This window comes from Panicum virgatum, chromosome 8N (assembly GCF_016808335.1).
Source record: "Panicum virgatum strain AP13 chromosome 8N, P.virgatum_v5, whole genome shotgun sequence".
Taxonomy (NCBI): domain Eukaryota; kingdom Viridiplantae; phylum Streptophyta; class Magnoliopsida; order Poales; family Poaceae; genus Panicum; species Panicum virgatum.
The window spans coordinates 43,253,330-43,269,336 of NC_053152.1; the positions used below are offsets into that span (position 1 = coordinate 43,253,330).

General features: G+C 41.8%; 1 pseudogene; it reads left to right on the forward strand.

Moving 5' to 3' along the window:
- Positions 1-1,604: 1,604 nt before the first annotated feature.
- On the forward strand, positions 1,605-13,485 carry LOC120685098 (annotated as a pseudogene).
- The last annotated feature ends 2,522 nt before the right edge of the window (positions 13,486-16,007 follow it).

Here is a 16,007-nt window from a genome sequence, read left to right on the forward strand (position 1 = left end):
GTCAAGAATCTAACAATATATGTTACTAGATTTGTCATCATAAAAGTACTTTCATTACCATAGATTGTTCAGGTGGCTGAAAAGCGTGAAAAAAGTAATGTCATCGTCATCACGGCTGTGGGGATGATCCACAGTTGCTGAGCTTAGAGGACATCTTCGGGAGGCGGCAAGCCGGCCCAACAACGGAGGTGGTAACAGGGACGGACCAGTGAGGCAGTGAGGATGCCACCGGTGAAGATGTGTACTACTATGTCACTACAAGATTAGAAACTATTGCCGAGAGTTCTACTTGAGTGGCCGAGAGGTAGTGGCACTCGGTTGGTAGTTTCTCATCTCTCATGGCTGACAGTGTGTATAAGAATTGTCGTTGATCCATGCATGATCCATCACTGTGACCAGGAATGCCGGTGTGGACATCTTGTTAAGTGTAGGAATGCCAGTGTGGCACTACTACAAAAACCATAACAGAGGCGGGCAAAACCGATTAACAGAGGTGATTTTCGCAACCGCCTCAGATCAAAGGTCACAAAAAATGACTTATTTTCTAAGGCGGTTTTGTGCCCGCCTTAGTTAATCAATTTGATTTTTTTTAAAAACAGAAAAACACATGACGAACCCGCCAAGCCCGTCTGAGCCACTGCCCACCGCCCCGGCTCTGCTCTCGGCCGCTGCGTCGAACCTGCCACCACATGCGTTCGCCGGCCGCGCCCTGCGGCCGCCGCGCCCTGCGGCCGCCGCGCCGAACCAGATGCCCTGGCTCGCCCCGCGGCCGCCGCGCTGAACCCACTGCCGCATGCCGCCGCCCGGGTGCCCGCCAAGCTGCCGTGCCATGGGAGAGACTACTACATAAATCTTTTTAGAGTCGGTTGTTTTTTATTTTCAGAGGCGGGCAGAGCCAACCGTCTCTGAGCAAACACCACTGTTAATGACGAATTTTTAGAAGTGATTTTCCACCCACCTCTGTCAATAGAGTAGAAAAAACAAAAAAAACCATTGGACCTATCGAGCCCATCAGACCGCCAAGTCCATCGGGCGCCGCGGCCGCCGCACCACGGTCGCAGCCGGCGCGTCCGCCCCGCTCGCCCGCGTCCGCGCCACCATGGCGGCCCGCCAGCGGACGCCCTCCGCGGCCAGCCTGAGCGTGTCCACTGCCGCTGCCACTGCCGCCGCCAAGCGCGGCCCTCCCGTGCGGCCCGCTCGCCGCCGCCGGCCGCCTGAGCATGAGATCCGAGCTGCCACTGCCGGCTAGGAGATAAATGACTACGTTTTACTAGTTTGGAGTAAAGTGAATAACACTGAAAACTTTGTTTAATTAATAATTTTACAAATGCAATGGTTGAACAATCCTCACTTGATCACTGACAAGCACTTGTGTCATTACTGTACCAAATTCGAAACCAGTGACAAACCCTACCAATTTCCACTAATATGGGCCCATGCATTTACGTTCAGTGCTCTGGCCGTCCAGATGATGCAACACTTCATTTCGTCATGACACTGTAGCAATGACTTTTGCACACAGCTGGTCGCTGCTTAAGATGCCCCATGTAACCATGTTGCCTACTAACAATGATGCAAGACTTGCACTTTTGAGCTAGGCAGTCATGCCCCTCATCATCCTGCTCATGCTTGCTGGCTTTGCGGCCATGGTCGCCGCCGAACCCTGGCAGATCTGCGGCACCACCAAGTACACGGCCAACCACCAAGTACACGGCCAACAGCACGTACCAATCCAACCTCAACCAGCTATCCTTCTTCACAGTAGGCAGGGGCGGAGCCAGGATTGAAACATAGAGGGGCCAATTTACTAATGCCGACAATCAGAAGGGGGCCACATCTTATTAATGAGCAACATTAACAATGAGATTATGAGATTTTATGTATAATTACACCAACGTTGGGGGGCCATGGCCCCTGCCCCCTGTCTCCGCCCCTGACAGTAGGCACCGACCCCAGCCGCCTTTTCGACAAAACCTTTAAGGGCGACGCCCCCAACAAGGTCTACGGCGTCGCGCTCTGCCGCGGCGACATGGACCCTTATGCCTGCAGCACCTGTGTCGGCACCGCGTTCCAGGGCGCGAGGCAGCGGTGCCCTCTCACCAAGGACGCTACCATCTTCTACGACAAGTCCCTCCTCCGCCGCTTCTCCGACAAGGATTCATCCTTAACTTGGACTCCGCTAGCCGCCTCAACACCTCCATGTTTGTCGACGGCGCGCTCGTCCTGATGAACATGAGCTCGGAGCCCATGCTACCTGCTTGCTGGGACACTACCCACAACCACGCCCAGGCCACAAACTTCACCCAATTCTTCAGATCCGTGCTGACTGACATAGTAGGGCATGTTCTCTCCACGACGGCACACTACGCCGCGATCCGTGTGGACAAGGATGATGGGATCAGCACCAGTGCTGTGGTTCCACGGCTCTACTGCCTGGCGCAGTGCGCGCCGGACTTGGTAGAAGACATCTGCTACTACTGCCTCACGAATTTTAGCGACCTAGCGACAGCAAACTTCGCCGGACGGCGAGGAGGACGTGTTCTTGGCGTGAGGTGCAACCTAAGGTACGATTCGGATAAGTTCTTTGCCGGCGAGCCGACGTGGAGCTCTGGGAGCGCTGCTCCGGGTCCAGCACCGCAGCCGGCCCCGCTGCCACCATCGCCAGAACGCAGGAGTAGGCAGACCTTCCCTCTCTTTTCCCCAGCATTTAATTTACTAACCAAAGAGAAGATTACTTTCGTTGTCACCATGTCAAGCTCTGCAGCCAACTAACCATTTGCACTCAATAGAGCCTATAAGCAAAGGTTTGGTCATTGGCTTGGTAGTTCCACTACTTGCACTATTGATCTGCATCATCGTTGCCTTCAGACTGAGAAGGCATATGAAAGGTTAGCTATCTACAGAGACATTAAATGTTGTGTCTAAGCTATATATCAACCTGAGGTTATCATATAAACTCTTAGGTAAGATGATGAATGAGCATGAAGATGAAGCACTAATTTGGGGATTAGAAGGAAGGAGTTCAGAATTTAAAATTTATGACATCTCGCAAATAATAGAAGCTACAGGTAACTTCTCAGAAGAAAATAAACTTGGGCAAGGAGGCTTTGGTCCTGTATACAAGGTAAAAAGGCAAATAAGCAAAAACCTGAGCTTACATAAAGAGACAAAATCTAAAAAAAATTGAGGAAGATTATTACCTCTACATATTATGCAATTAACTCTGCTTTTGCTCATTATCATCATGTCCTTAACCAGTATATATATTAGGGAAAAATTCACTTTACATTCTCGAACTATCACAAAAGTCAATTCTCAACCTTCAACTGCAAAACCGGATAATTGTGACCATCCAACAATCAAAACAATACAAATTTAGCCCTTAGGTAGATGAAAGGTGGTTTTTCCTTTTATGAAAATTAAAAAATATTCAAGTTTAAGCTAAAACATTCATAAGTAATAAATTTTAAATAAAAGATACGAAACAAGTGCCAATATTTTTCTAAGAATGTATGCTATTTATTGGCACTCTACTTGGCGGTTATTCTTATCTAATTTTTTTTCATATTACTAGTATTTTTTTTGTAGTTATGCCTATTATTTTTGTATAAAAATATAAAAATAGAGCAACAATAGATAGGTTACATTTTTAGAAAAAACTTGGTACTAGTTTGATATTTTTCTAATTTAAAATGAATTAATCTTTGACATTTTAGATTTAACTATTTTTTTATTTTTTCAAATAATACAAAACCACCTTTGAAACAATCCAAAGGGTCAAACTTGTCTGGTTTCAATAGTTGGATGCCCCTTGGTATCCGGTTTTGTAGTTGAAGGTTGAAAATCGGACTTTTGCGATAGGTCCAAGGTGTAAACTGGACTTTTTCCTATATATTAACAACTCTTAAATGACAAAAATTGAAACTTCAAAATTGTGTCACTAATCTCTCTCTTTCGCACTTGCCTCAAGGGACGATTTCCTGATGGGTTGGAGATAGCAGTTAAGAGACTTGCTTCTCATTCAAATCAAGGGGTAACACAATTCAGAAATGAAATTCAACTCATAGCTAAGCTCCAGCACACAAATCTGGTTAGGCTCTATGGATGCTGCTATCAGGGGCAGGAGAAACTACTAATATATGAATATTTGCCAAACAAAAGCTTAGATTTCTTCATTTTTGGTATTACTTTTTTCTCAATCGTTGTACTGATAAAATCTTGGTTCGTTAACTCTACCTGTCAAAGTATTTTTCTTTAATACACCTGTTTTAACTGATTTTGCAGATGAAACAAGAAGGGCTTTAATAGATTGGAATAAAAGCCTAGCGATAATAGATGGGATAGCACAAGGACTTCTGTATTTGCATAAGCTCTCTCGATTGCGTGTTATCCATAGAGATCTGAAAGCAGGCAACATTCTCTTGGATTGGGAAATGAAACCTAAGATTTCAGATTTTGGGCTTGCAAAAATTTTCAACACAAATGATAACGAAGGCAATACAAAAAGCCCAGCTGGGACATAGTAAGGTTTTCATATGAATTAATACATTCTAGCTATACATAAATGTAAAAATATATTTACTTCGCTTCATCATTTCACAGTGGTTATATGGCTCCTGAGTATGCTTCAGAGGGCCTCTATTCAATCAAATCTGATGTATTCAGCTTTGGTGTGCTAACTCTTGAGATTGTTAGTGGAAAAAGAACATCAAGTTTTCATCGATATGGTGACTTCATTAGCATCTCCATTTACGTAAGTCTTCATCATTTAAATATGTCATGACTTGAGTTTCTAACCTTCAAGAACTAGAAAGCACAATGTTTTGAATGGCATCAATAGAATTGTTTTAGACCATCCAATACTTACAAGAATACTCTCAAATATTCATGTTTTTATTTCACTTGTTTTGGAGGTTGCATTTAGAAATGTTGGTATCAAATACTTTGCAGGCATGGCAGATGTGGAAGGATGAAAGATGGATTGAATTCCTAGATACAACATTTGACACTGAGTCTCATAAACTACAGATGATGAGATGTGTTAACATTGGTTTGTTGTGTGCACTGTTGGAGAATGGTTTATTAGTGCCGGTCCCTGTGACCGGCACCAAATGGCCGGCACTAACGTGACAACACGTTAGTGCCTGCTACTCTAACCGGCACCAACGTGCGCTGCCACGCCCGCCCAGACATCCACTTTAGTGCCGGCTGGTATTACTGGCCGGCACTAAATGTTTTTCTTTTTTTTGTTTTCTTTTTGTTTTTATACAAATGGCTATGCGTATTTGTGTCGTATTAGGACCGTATTGCAAACTAATATTAGGACCATATTAGTATTGTATTGCACACTAATATTAGGACCGTATTAGTAACGTATTGTACACTAATATTAGGATCGCATCACACTAATATAATATTATATATATATAATATATGTACATACATATAGAGTTCATATATGGAACACTTAGAAGTTCAAAAGTATTTGAGATATTACAAATAATTAAGCATCAACTATAGTAACGTATCAGCTTCCTCGTCGTCGGATCTTCTTTGGCGACGCTTGTACGGAGATTGCCATAAAATTCGCCCTTAGGATTTATGACTTCATCGAGCAGGAATCCGCACATAGCTTCTTGAATCGCTCTGACCCGAGCCATTTCAATGAGTTCTTCTTTCATCCTCCAACGCTGTCACATTTTTAGATAAAAACTTGAGAATGAAAAATAATGAATTAAAATAATGCGCAGATATGATTGTGCTCACGTACATTGAATGCATCCAGTGTCATTTGCCCTTTTTCACTTGCATAGTTGTTGATCCACTCGCATACAAAGTATCCACATAAGTTGTTTCTTTGGTCCTGTCTCCAACACTATGGGCAAATGTGGGTTACGATATAGAATTTTCCTGATGTTTATTACGAATGACACTAGTAGCGAGAATATATTCATACTGGAAAATCGGTCGGCCAACGAAGAGGCTCGATTTCACCTTTCAAGCCTATGTGTTTGCGGAGGTAGCGAGTCCATGCAATATTTATCACCTCGATGAGATCTTGGTACTTTGATTTATCTTGCCTTAACGAGTCGTACACCGAGACCTTGTGCTCCTCAATCCGAATACAAAGCAATATCCAATGAAAGCTGTGCATATACATGTGAGGGGCAGGCCACCGCGACCTCGCTGAGGTTCACCCTGCACTTTGTCCCCAACATTTACTCATATATCTGAGGCTGTTTCATCCAAGTGGCATTGATCATTTAGTAGGGTCAGAGTTCTTTCGTTTACATAATTGCATCTTTGAGAAAACGGTTCTATCTATCCACAAGTGATATCGATGTAAGCATTTCCATTTGACTGCAGTATTTCTAACTCAATTTACTATTTCAAAGGCTAGCGATAGGTTCAACATAAACTCTCAGCTTGAGCATCTTCAAGCTAAATATGTTGGTACAGGACATGCTGACTTGACCAGATTGTAAGTACCCCATTCTTTGTAAAAAAAAATATGTCACTGACTTACTAAGATATTAAGCTTCTTGTTTTCTTTAATCTTTATTTACAGTGAATGGGCTGTGAACATCCAGAGGGACAGCTCTGCTGTTTTCTTTCTGTTCTCACTGCTAGTAAAAAAGGAAGACACACCGCCTAGAACTAAGATTATAGAGTATGGAGTAACTTTGCCTAGAACTATGATTATAAACTAACTTAGCCATTTACACATATTTCCACGTGTCTATCCTATAACAATACAGCTGTCTATAAATTCAAATTCTTATCACCATGTACTGCACGGTAAACTCTGGGTTCAGTTAGCCATCAGTTCCGAATAGAGCTTGCGTTTCAACTATTTGCATCAAGAATGTCTCTTGGAATAGTGCAATAGTATGTCAGAATGCTAAATATATTCAACTCATTTATCTTTTTATTCGATGTGCAGGTTCTTCATATACAGTCCAATTCAGAGAAAATTCCGGCAGCAATGATCCTCACCAGGTATGGATGTTTAGGTGTGCTATTATTCCAAAATGGACTCCATGAAGTTGTCTCTAAGTTTGAAATATCATTGCAATAGAACAAGCTTCTACCACCATTGCTAGATTGAAATAAATTGCAATAGAACAAGCTTCTACCACCATTGCAATAGAACAAGCTTCTACCATCATTGCAATAGAACAAATTGTTTCTAGATTGATCCTCACCAGTGATTATTGCAATTTTACACCTAATTCCTAGTCAAGATTATGAAATAAATTTGAGTAATTGTCACAAAGCAATATTTTGATGAACTCAATATGGATTTTAGTTTTTTGGTCGAAGTAAATTCAATTCATCAACATCCAACATATACCTGAGCGAGGACGATCGACGACGAGCAGCCGGGCGTGCGTCAAGGGCAGCCGGGGCGGCAAGGACGTCGGGGGCAGGGCGCGGCGTGGGGGGGGGGGCGGCCACCGGGAACGAGCTCGGCGCGCGGGGGACGTCGAGGCCGGCCGGCAGGCGTACTGCAGGGGCGGGGAGGTCGACGAGATGACGCTCGGCGGGCGGCGCACACGGGCAAGGGCCGGCCGAGGGCCCACGCGCGGCCGGGGATGCGGCGGCGGCGGCACGCGGCGAGAAGACGAGGTCCCGAGCGGCGGGGCCGGCCGGGAAGACGGGGGACGACAAGGGCGGCGCGTGCGCACGAGGACGAGACGAGGGCGGCGGCACGAGCGAGCAGGGCGGCGTCGGGGCGGGGCCGGCCGGGAACGCGTCGGGGTAGGGCGGCGTCGGGTCGGGGCGGCGTCGGGGTCGAGGTCTCGGGGTAGGGCGCACGGCGTAGGGTTCGGGGCAGCGTCGTCGGGGCCGGGCGGCGCGTCAGGTCGCGGCGGCATCGGGGTCGGGAAGTCGGGGCAACGAGGCCGCGGCCGGGGACGGCGGCGGTGGCGGCGGCACGGCAGAGGACGAGACGAGGCCGGCGGCGGCTCTAGTCGCGCGGCAGCACGTCGATCTGCGCGTTTGGGCGAAGTGTAAGCGAAAGGGGCTGGATCTCTGTTTTTGGGGGCAGAGTGGCAAGGTTAGTGCCGGCTGGAGAGCCCGGCCAACACTAACGTCCGCCAGTTAGTGCCGGCTAGGTTTACCAGCCGGCACTAACTTGCACCACCTAGCGGGAACTCAAAATTGGCCGCGCCAACTCTATTTCACCCTAAATTTTTAATTTTACAATAATATAACACAAATGTATTCGTAATAGGCTTAATAAGTAGAATAATATAACAAAACTTGATATCTTAATTTTTTTAGCATATTATTAATTATATCTACACACTAACAATAGTAATCGAAGTTAATTAACAAATATGCTACCATTCCCAATTATGTGTAGCTTATAGGGTTTATATGTTACTATGCTTCGGTTATTCGTAATAAATCGAAAACATTTCATTTTGATTCATGCAAAAATATTCAAAAAAAATCGGTAATAGCCTATACAATGATGTAATCAGTTCGTAAATTACTTGATTATTTGTTTGTAATTTAATGTTTCAACACTCCTAGTAATGCAAAATTAGTGAAAGTAAATAATATTTATACCATACAAAAATATAATATTATCTGAAGATGATATTGTGTCCTAATTGGACAAATAGTATCGAGAATTGAGGTAAATACGAAGTAGTGCGTTACATTACATCACTGAATTAGAAAATACAATATAAAACTTATATAAAACTACTACTCATTATCACCATGTATTGACGAAAGTGCCTTGGGCGTGATCACGGCGTAAGTAAGGTGTGTCCTCTTTGGATAAGAGGATGCTGGGGTCAACGTCAACTGAGAATGGAGGAAGGTCATCAATCTGGTCATAATCTTCCGAATTGTCCGAAATATCCTCAACTCCAACAACTTTTCTTTTTCCTGGAAGAACTATGTGCCGTTTCGGCTCATTTCCAGCCTTGTCTGCTTGAGGCGTCTTATCCGACTTCTTCTTTGGTTTGCTCGACATGTCCTTCATATAGAACACTTGTGTCACATCCTTGGCTAGAACAAATGGTTCATCTTTATATCCAATTTTTTTAAAGTCAACTATGGTCATCCAATACCGGTCCTTCGTTATGCCTCCTCCAGCCACCCATTCGCAACGAAATAGAGGGACAACTAAGGGTCCATATTCAAGTTCCCATATCTCCTCTATGACACCATAGTAGTTGTTTTTTTCTCCATTACTATTTACTATACACATACGGACACCACTGTTTTGGTTGGTGCTTTTTTTGTCTTGAGCTCTCGTGTAAAATGTATACCCATTGATTTCGTACACTTGGTATTGCTGGACGGTTATTGATGGTCCCCTAGCCAGCCATTGAAGTTCTTGATCAACTGTGTTGTTGCCCAATAATTTACATCTGAACCAGCCATCAAAAGTTTTTATATGTTGGCGTGTAATCCATGCAAGATTCTTCTGAGGATTTTCAGAGCGTATAATATTCATGTGCTCGTCAATATATGGAGCCACCTTGGATGAATTCTGAAGAACCGTGAAGTTTGCTTGGCTGAATTCACTACAAGGGATGTTCACATTACATTTCTTTCATAGTGTGTCTTTTCCCTTACGGAATAGAGGCTTAGTACGAGTTTCGGGCTCTCCTTTAAAATGCTTCCCTTCGGTTCTTAGGGGGTGATCGGTAGGAAGGAATCGGCGATGGCCCATGTATACGCACTTCTTACAGTGTTTCAAATAAATGCTATCGGTTTCATCATAACAGTGGGTGCAGGCCATGTATCACATGTTCGACTGTCCCGAAAGTTTTGCAAGTGCAGGCCAATCATTGATGCATACAAAAAGAAAAGCTCGGAGGTTGAAGGACTCCTGTTTATGCTCATCCCACACACATACACCTTCTTCTTTCCAAAGCAGTAAGAGATCATCCATCAAGGGTTGCAGGAACAAATCAATATCATTGCCAGGTTCTTTTGGCCCTTCTATAAGCACCGGCATCATGATGAACTTACGCTTCAGGCACAACCAAGGAGGAAGGTTGAACATACATAGGGTCACAGGCCATGTACTATGAGCGCTGCCAAACTCACTATATGGATTCATTCCATCCGCACTTAGACCAAATCTTATATTCCTTGGGTCGTTGTCAAATTCAGGATACTCTCGGTTAAGTTTTCTCCACTAGGACCCATCTGCTGAGTGTCTGATCATGTGATCCTCCTTACAGTCTTCTTTGTGCCACCGCATGAACTTAGCGTTATCCTTGTTTTTTAAAAAGCGCTTCAAACGTGGTATTATAGGGAAGTACCACACCAACTTTGCGGGAACTCTCTTCTTTACCGCCTGCCCATCAACATCACCTAGATCATCTCGCCTGATCTTATACCGCAATGCGCTGCAAACAGGACAAGCTTCCAAATTCTCGTATTCGCCACGATACATGATGCAGTCGTTAGGACATGCGTGAATCTTATGCACGTCCAATCCAAGAGGGCAAACCATCTTTTTAACTTCGTATGTTGTTGATGGCAGTTCATTACCCTCTGGAAGCATGTTCTTTACAATCTTTAATAGCTCACCAAATCCCTTATCGGTGACACCATTAGTTGCCTTCCATTTCAACATCTCCAGCGTGGTACCCAACTTCTTCTGCTCCGGTTTGCAACTAGGGAACAACGGTCTTTTGTGATCCTCCATCATCTTCTCGAACTTTAATGCCTCCTTCACAGTCTCACTATTTTTCTGTGCATCAAGCAACGCCTGACCTAGCTCGTCAGGTGGCTCCTCTTGTGCAACATTTGCTTCACCCTCGTCCATTGGTTCATCTTGAAAGCCACCTGCTTCATGAACAAATGCCCAATCTGGAAGGTTGTTATCATCATCGCCATCTTCTTCATTATCTTCCATCATAACTCCAACTTCGCCGTGTTTGGTCCAAAGGGTATAGTTACTTATGAAACCATTCAAGGCCAGGTGATTCCATAAAGTATCTCTTTTCTGAAATTCTTTTTTGTTTTCACAAACACTGCATGGACAACACATTAAACCCTTTGGCGACCTATTTGCCATTGCCGCCTTGAGAAAAGAATCTAAACCCTGAATCCACGCCGAGGTGCTCCGGCTGCCGTGCATCCATTGCCGGTCCATCTGTAATTAATTACCATATAAAAACAAAAATCATTTCTACATATCTCAAATTGGCATAATTGTCGCTAAAAGAACGTACAGAAATAAATGTCTTAACATCCAACACAGATTATCCAAAGAAACTAGAATATGCAAACTACTGGAGAAACTTATTTCTTGTGGAACTTATATATAAATTAAAAAAATCATGCTCATTATCCCTTAAAACAAAGTTAAAACAAAGAAGTTATGGCTAAAACAAGGATCCACGGGCTTATTTGTAAAACATTTGAACTTCCATGGGCTAGATCTGAAGAAAATAGGGACTAAAATGAAATTAAACCTAAACTTCAGAGGTTAGCTTGCAAAACAGGGGTCCTTGGACGGCGGGTTGGATTTTTAAAAGTGTAGGGGGGAAATTGAAAGAAAACGGGCTGTTTTGTAAATATCTTTGAACTAGGATGGTCTGCAGGTTGATTTGTAAAAATTGCAGGGGCCTTTTTGCAAAACCAACTAGAGTTGACCGGTAAGGGTTTCATTTGACTTAGCTGGATCTGATCTGGGCCGTTGGATCTCGATCCAACAACAGCCGTCGGGGCGAGGCGGCTCGGGCAGTGGCGCACTGGCTAGCTCGCCGGACTTGGAATTAATCGGTCGTCCGAGCACGGCTTTGAGCGCGGGTTGGCCTAGGAGAGAGAGCGCGAGACGGAGAATGTATGTCTTTTCAATTTGGCAGAAGTCCATATCACCCCCCCCCCCACCCAACTTGAGGGGTGGACTACATAACCCCCTCAACTATGAAACCGGATATTCTATCCCCTGAACTTTTTCTTTTTAAAACCGGTTAAATTACCCCCGAGGAGGTTTTGAACGGTGGTTTTGCTACAGTAACACAGTTTTGTCATTTTCTTTTTTATTTATTTCGATTGAATCTTTAAAAATCATAGTAAATCACAGAAAAATCATAAAATGAAAAATCCAATTTTTTTGGACGCCACACGAGTAAATCTATACAGTGAACACATAATATGCTATGCTTTAGTACAAAGTTTTTTAAAAAAATTTAGATCTATTTTTTCTATAATTAAATAGAATAATTTATAGCCACAGTTTCTATGGCTCAATTGAGGTAAAAATTTTATGGTGGCCTTACTATTGTATGCTTGAACTGTAATAAAAATTTTATACTCATTAGATTATGTCTAACTTAGTTATAGATTTATTTATATTTAACAAACATAAATCTAAGCATAAACGTAAATAAAATAAATCTATAACTAAGTTATATATGATCTAATGAGTATAAAATTTTTACTACAGTTCAAGCATACAATAGTAAGGCTACCATAAAAAATTCACCTCCATTGAGTCATAGAAACTGTGGCTATGAATTATTCTATTTAATTATAAAAAAAATCTAAATTAAAAAAACTTTATATTAAAGCATAGCATATTATGTGTTCACTGTATAAATCTACTCATGTGGAGTCCAACAAAATTTGATTTTTCATTTTATGATTTTTCTGTTATTTACTATGATTTTTCAAAGATTCAACCGAAATAAATAAAAAAGAAAATGGCAAAACCGTGTTACTGTAGCAAAACCACCGTTCAAAACCGCCCCAGGGGGTAATTTGACCAGTTTTGAAAAGTTCATGGTGTAGAATATCCGGTTTTATAGTTGAGGGGATTATGTAGTCCATCCCTCATAGTTGGAGGGTGATCTAGACTTCTGCCTTTCAATTTTGAACACGTAAAAGTTTGTGTTTTTTGAAGGGCTTAACACACTGTTTTTGCTGTTATCAATGCTCTGTTCTGCTTGCCAGAAATTTCCAGGCTGTTAAGAAAGACCCAAATAGCTGCCAACTGCCAATGAACTTGCACAGTTGATGAAATCCCCTACGTGTTAATTCAATAGTTGCCAAGGAATGTATCCTTGTCCCTGAGTAACCAATAAAGATCTTTCTTTCACAAAAATAAAAGCCACTACTACAGCACTAAAAGTATTGATCTGGAATCTGCAGCCATTCTTTTCAGTTGTCCAGTAGATCAATGAAGCATTTCGAAGAAGATCCAATACATAATTTGTGATCACAATTTACAGGCATGGCAGTTGTGGAAAGAAGAAAGATGGCTTCAACTCGTGGATTCATCAATTGCTGAGTATATATACTCCAGGGATGATGAGATGCATCAATATTGCATTGTTGTGTGTCCAAGAAAATGCAGCTAATCAACCAACCATGTCAGACGTGGTTGCCATGCTAAGTAGTGAAAGCATGACGTTGCCTGAGCCTAAGCGCCCAGCACATTTCCATGTAAGGGTGACAGAGGAAGAAACACTGCCCGATTGTAAACGAAGCTGTGTGTAATTGATTCTGAATCGTTGTTGTTCCATTAGTGTTTCAATAGGTTGGTATTTCAATCCATGCCACCTCGTGGAATTTTAGTATGATATTTTTAATATTGGTAGGTTCTAGGTTTGATCTTTTGAAAAGTATTGTTCATGGGCAAAAATAATGTATAATTCTACATATTCAAACTACAAACTTGTTAAATTTGTATCTCAATATATATATTTACAGTTCTCATGCATGTTAAAACTATTTCATGACAGCATCTGGAAAGATACCAAATACATGCATTTCTGATTATTAGAAAGGCCATAGCATGCTATTTATGGTTTTGGAGAACAATTCATGTGGCCATGCTACTTGGGCAGAAGTAATGGCAGTATATATGTACATTCAGCATGTAGCACAAAGATGAAACCCCGGAAGAACCAGCAGAGAAGAGTCCCATTTCTGTTCCTCTGTTTTGAATTGCAATTTTCAAGAGGCAAATGAGTGAGATGTTGGCGGAAGCTGAAATGGTCAACACATCCATCAAAGCTATATGGAGTTGTCAAGGATCCATGCGTCTGTAGCTGCGCACTAAAATTTCATATGCAGACCACGAAGAGAATGGCAGACACCTTTGTGTTGTTCATCACTTTTTCAATTCGTTCATTTGAGAGAGGCCAATGCAATGTTCTAGGGTGTAAAAAAAGGTCTGTTCTGTCTTTAGATCTGTCAAGTTGTAGTATTTCCATTGGATCAACCATCGAGCATTAGCAAGCTTGAAAACTTTGCACATTTCATTGTAGAGTCTTTTTCACGAAAAGACAAAAATGCAAGTAGTGTAGCATGAGTCAACTGGCAGCCACCGTGTGCAATTTCATGGTCCTGGAGGTACACAATCAGACGAACCCATGCTGGATACATGATCTTAAGCACGGTGTTACTCTCTTGGCTTCGAGGTGGAGCTGCACATCCAATCGATGGCTTGATGCTGCACACGCGGAGGCTGAGCAATATGAGGCAGGCGTTCAAATGTGTCTTTGCAAACATTTGGAGTGCTTAATACAGATGATTCAAACTATGATGTGTTTTGTAAGTATTTTGGGTTTTCGTTTTAACAAAAATGCAAAAATTCAAGGATGCGTTTTGTAAAAAAATTCAAATTCGCGCTGAGTAACGACCTTCGCTCCAGTACAAATGGTGAGCTGAAGCGCTGATCAGCAAGCCCGCAAACAAGAAACAGAAGCAGGTAGGAGAGGTACAATTTAAGTATTTGGGACTTAGGAGGAGGAGAAGGCAGCAGCTTGACTCTAGATCACGTGGCGAGGTAAATGCATCATCCTTCTTCTAAAGTATGACAAACGCATTGATGATGCGCATTGACAGCAATACCTGTAAATAATACTTTATGCATCCATTCTGCCATCACAATGACAAGTAGTATGGTATCTTACTATTACTAATTGAAGGCTCATTTGAGGTTCCACGTGTGGACACTTTAAAAAAATAGAGAAAACTTAGAAATTCTAACAAAAATCAGAAACATCTTGCCATCAATCCGACTACTCTAATCATAATAAGTATTTAATATGTTATCTTTCTTAATAAATTACACACCTCTGCTATTATAAAAATAAACTAAACTAACCCCTTAAATATGTATCAAAATTACACACCTCTGCAATTATAAAAAAAATCTAAAGGAACCCCCCTAATCTTCATGAAATTACCCCACATATGCCTCTTATTATAAAATAATAAAAATAACCCCAATATAAATTATCTAATTATATTATTATTAAATATTAAAGTAACCCCCTAAATCTGAATCTAAATTATGTAATTATAACAAATATTAAAGCGCACAAATATAAAGTTCTAAATTACTATTTCTACAATTATCAATATATTATTTGTGTTATTATTTATATAAAAAATACTACCCGCGATATAAAATTCTAAGTTACTATTTCTATCATTATCAATATATTATTTGTGTTATTATTTATATAAAAATACTATCAGCATGTATTCATATATGATGGTAGAGATAAGAATATCAATTCATAAATAAATGATTCAATTACATAAGTATCAAACACATATAGGGAGGTGTGATGCAAATAAAATCTATGGCAACTAGATAACGATAAATATGTATTTTAGAGTATGTGTTAGAATATTTCATAGATGAGAAAAGGGCGCCAGATATATAATTATAATTATTATCTATAAGACTTGTTTCTATAATAATTCTAATTAGCTCATGCAGGATTATGGGTTGATAGGCTAGTTAGCTATCAAATATTTGTGAGCTGATTGAGCGCTGCGCCAGGAGCCGCGGGGATCGCATCCAAGCAGCCGGAGCTGCGTCTACCGTCTGCACTTGGATACATACACGGGGTGTCCACATGGCACAAATCTGGGGAATGATGCTGCACGGAGGGTGCTTTGCAGCCCTCCTGCGTAGAATTTTTTTTTTTCCGGTAAACAAGGGTGATGACCAAGATGACATGCATTCATTATGACTTGCATAAATTTCTAAGTCATAATCA